Consider the following 4,374-nt stretch of genomic DNA (forward strand, 5'->3'; position numbering starts at 1 on the left):
ATTGTCATTTTTGCTCTTTTTTTTTCTGTTGTGGGCCTCAAAAATTATATTTGACGCGCTTGAATTGTGTCTCGATCACGCGTTTTGCCAGGTTGAATTCGCGTATTTTTTATTTAAAAAATAAATAATTAAAATACTTATTTGTGCACCGTAAAAATGGAAGATCATTTCTAAAATTTGAAGCAAAATTTAGGTCGAATGTATTAGGCCTTCTGTTTCTCGTAGAAAGACGTTAAATTGCATTATTCTTTCAATTATTCTTCGTTTTTATGCTTTGACAACTGAAAGTTCACCCAAAATTTGAAAAAAATACTGCATTCTACAGCTTTACTTCTCCGGCTGATTTTATGAGTGCTTTGTTGCTCTATCATACTAGAGCCAGACACAATTGCCTTAACAAAAAGCTCTCTGCTTTCAGCATTTACTTCCCCTTCAAATTCTTCAGCACAATCTCAGTCCAATGCAGACAACAGCAGCCAATAAACCGCCCCTTTCAATGCCTACAAGACCACCCAGAACCAGAAATTTCTGGGTTTCATCAAAAGGGCTTCTCCAATATCACCCAAGACGCTTTTGGAAGGGCAGTTCATGCAGTTTGCCTAAAGGAGGAACCCCATTTAAGCATTTTCCATTACAACACTTTGATCAATATGTATTCGAAATTCGGAAGAATTGAAGCTTCTCGCCATGTGTTTGATTGTATGCCTGACAGAAATTTGGCGTCTTGGAATAATATGGTATCTGGGTATGTTAAGATGGGTCTTTACTGGGATGCTGTAGTTCTTTTTGTTGAAATGTGGGATTGTGGAATTCAACCAAATGGGTACTTTATAGCTAGTTTGTTGACTGCATTCAGTAAATTGGAAAATATGGTTTTCGAAGGATTTCAAGTTCATGGATTGGTTTTGAAATATGGTTTGTTGAATGATGTTTTTGTGGGTACATCCTTTCTCCATTTTTATGGTGTATGTGGACTACCTTGTAGTGCTAAAAAATTGTTTGAGGAAATGCCTGAAAGAAATGTTGTTACTTGGACTTCTTTGATGGTTGCATATTCAGATAATGGTTACACGGAGGTGGTAATAAATTTATACCAAAGAATGAGGCACGGGGAGGTGTCTGGAAATCAGAACACACTTACTGCTGTTATTAGTTCTTGCATAGCTCTTGATGATGATTTTTTGGGTCATCAAGTGCTAGGTCAGGTTGTCAAGTCTGGATTCCAGGACAATGTTTCCGTATCAAATTCTCTTATTTCAATGTTTGGTAGTTTTGGTCTCATTGAGGATGCCTCTTATATCTTTGAGGGCGTGATTGACCGTGACACTATATCTTGGAATTCAATTATTTCTGCACTAGCATATAACAAGTTATATGAGAAGGCGTTCAGCTCGTTTTCTGAAATGCGTCATGATCACGACGATGTCAATTCAACAACACTTTCTTCGTTGTTATCTGTTTGTGGAACTATTGATTGTCTAAACTTAGGGAGAGGTGTTCATGGTTTGTCATTGAAATTGGGCTGGGATTCTAATATTTGTTTGTCAAATACTCTTCTCTCCATGTATCTGGAGGCTTCAAGGGACAAAGATGCCGAAAATTTGTTCCTGGCAATGCCAGCAAAAGATGTGATTTCATGGAACTCCATGATGGCTGGTTATGTTTTAGCAGGCAAGTACTTTAAGGTTTTGGAAGTGTTGGCTGAACTGCTTCACTTGCATAGAACAGTTAATTATGTGACCTTTGCTAGTGCTTTGGCTGCATGTTCAGATGGTCAATTGCTTGATGAAGGCAAAACTATTCATGCTCTTGTAATTGCTCATGGGCTCCATGACAATTTAATAGTTGGCAATGCGTTAGTCACCATGTACGGGAAGTGTGGTATGATGTGGGAGGCTAAAATGGTCTTTCAAAAAATGCCTGACAGAGAATTAGTCACTTGGAATGCATTGATTGGTGGCTATGCAGATAATAAGGACACCCTTGAGGCAGTGAGAACTTTTAAGTCAATGAGAGAGAAAGAGAATTCTCCAAATTACATTACTTTGATTAATGTTCTTGGTTCTTGCTCAACTGAAACTGATCTCCTGATGTATGGCATGCCGTTGCACGGACATATAATTCTGACTTGTTTTGAGACAAATGAATACATCAGGAACTCTCTCATAACAATGTATGCCGACTGTGGTGATGTTGTTTCTAGTAGTCTTATCTTTAATGCACTACTAAATAAGACATCAGTGACGTGGAATGCTATGCTTGCCGCTAATGCTCGTCTTGGTCTCTGGGAGGAAGCGTTGAAACTTCTTCTGCAGATGCAAAGGGAAAAACTGGAGTTTGACCAATTCAGCCTCTCTACTGCACTTTCAGCTGCAGCAAACTTGGCATCCTTAGAAGAGGGAAAACAGATTCACTGTTTATCTACTAAACTTGGGTTTGACTCAAATTCTTTTGTTGGAAATGCTACAATGGATATGTATGGGAAATGTGGTGAAATGAATGATGTGCTGAAAATACTCCCTGAACCAAATCTGCGCCCAAGATTGTCTTGGAATGTATTAATATCTGTGTTTGCGAGACATGGATTTTTTCAGAAAGCTAGGGATACTTTTCACGATATGGTAAAGCAAGGTTCAAAACCAGACCATGTCACTTTTGTCTCTCTTCTATCAGCCTGTAGTCACGGTGGTCTTGTAGAGGAAGGTCTTAGATATTTTGCTTCTATGACTTCTGAATTTGGAGTCCCGGCTGGCATAGAGCACTGTGTTTGTGTAGTAGACCTTCTTGGAAGATCTGGAAGGCTCCCTGAAGCCATAGCTTTTATTAAAGAAATGCCAGTGCCACCAAACGACTTTGTTTGGAGAAGCTTGTTGGCAGCGTGTAGGATGCACGGAAATACAGAACTAGGAAAGGTAGCCGCTGAGAGTCTTCTGAGATCTAACCCATCCGATGACTCAGCTTATGTTCTTTATTCAAATATCTGTGCAACTTCTGGTAGGTGGCAAGATGTTCAGAATGTGAGAACAGAAATGGAATCACATAAAGTGAAAAAGCAGCTTGCTTGCAGTTGGATCAAGTTAAAGAACCAAATTTGCACCTTTGGGATTGGAGACTTGTCTCACCCAGAGTCAGAGCAAATATACAGGAAGTTGACAGAACTGAGAAAAAAGATTCAGGAGGCCGGTTATATTGCTGATACAAGCTTTGCATTGCATGACACAGATGAAGCACAATTTATGGATGCATAGTGAAAGACTTGCACTAGCATATGGTTTGATTAGTACCCCTGAAGGTTCAACTCTTCGAATATTTAAGAACCTTAGAGTCTGCGGCGATTGCCATTCAGTTTTCAAGTTCGTAAGCAACATTATAAGTAGGGAAATCATATTGAGGGATCCTTATCGGTTTCACCACTTTAGTGGTGGCCAATGTTCTTGTGGTGATTACTGGTGATAATGGTGTTGTTAATCTCCGATAAATTTTAACAATTTGAGTGGGGTTTTGGACTAGGCACTCTACTTAGCTCTTGGGAGAGGGAGTATCTCTCCAGTTCTGAAAATCCTGGTCAGATCATCAATACTCAAATGAAACGCAATTAGATCATTGCACGTGAATCGTGGCAATGATGGTTGATACCTAGCTTGTTTGATGTTAACAAGTTGTTCTATGCAACTTTTTCCCATCGTACGTAGGTTATCACGAAAGCCTCCTTGGCGCTTTAAATAGAAGAATTTGGTTAAATTCAGTTGTCATTAATTATTCTTTTTGTGTTCTCAGGTTCCTATGCAATCAAGCAAGAAGGTGAGTCAAGGACCCTTGGCGGAAATAGAAGGGAGAGGGGACTGTGATAGATCAAAATCTAGTTGTTTGTTTGCAAGGGTGAGCTAGGAACTAGGAACTGTTTCTTGAATCCTCATGTATTTGAGTGTGTATAATGTATAAACAGGGATTTGCTTCAGATTGAGACACAGTAATTGTTAGTATCACTTAAAAACAGATTCAGATGAGTACTAATTATATAAAGTGCCATTTATGTGTAAAACTCCCAAAATTAGTTTTTCCCCCTCCAGCATGAAGTTGCAGATGACATTTCTTTTACTTTCTGCTTTAGTTTACATTGAGAAACTAAGTTTTAAGTAATACAATTCAAATTTAGGGATAATGGTATTATTCCCATATTGCAGATATCTCTATTTAGGTCTTCCTCCACCTCATTTTGTGTGGCCTTATTTGAATGGACACGTAGTTTTTTTTTTTTAAAAAAAAATATACTTTCATAACTTATACATGTATTAGTTAAGCGGGTTTTTAAATTGTCAATCAAATATCATATTAATTTTATATATGAATAATATTTTTTCGGGCTAATGTATT

General features: G+C 38.2%; 1 pseudogene; it reads left to right on the top strand.

The window, feature by feature from the left end:
* The first annotated feature begins 208 nt into the window (after positions 1–208).
* Positions 209–4,076, top strand: LOC129886881 (pentatricopeptide repeat-containing protein At3g24000, mitochondrial-like; annotated as a pseudogene).
* The last annotated feature ends 298 nt before the right edge of the window (positions 4,077–4,374 follow it).

This window comes from Solanum dulcamara, chromosome 4 (assembly GCF_947179165.1).
Source record: "Solanum dulcamara chromosome 4, daSolDulc1.2, whole genome shotgun sequence".
Classification (NCBI taxonomy): domain Eukaryota; kingdom Viridiplantae; phylum Streptophyta; class Magnoliopsida; order Solanales; family Solanaceae; genus Solanum; species Solanum dulcamara.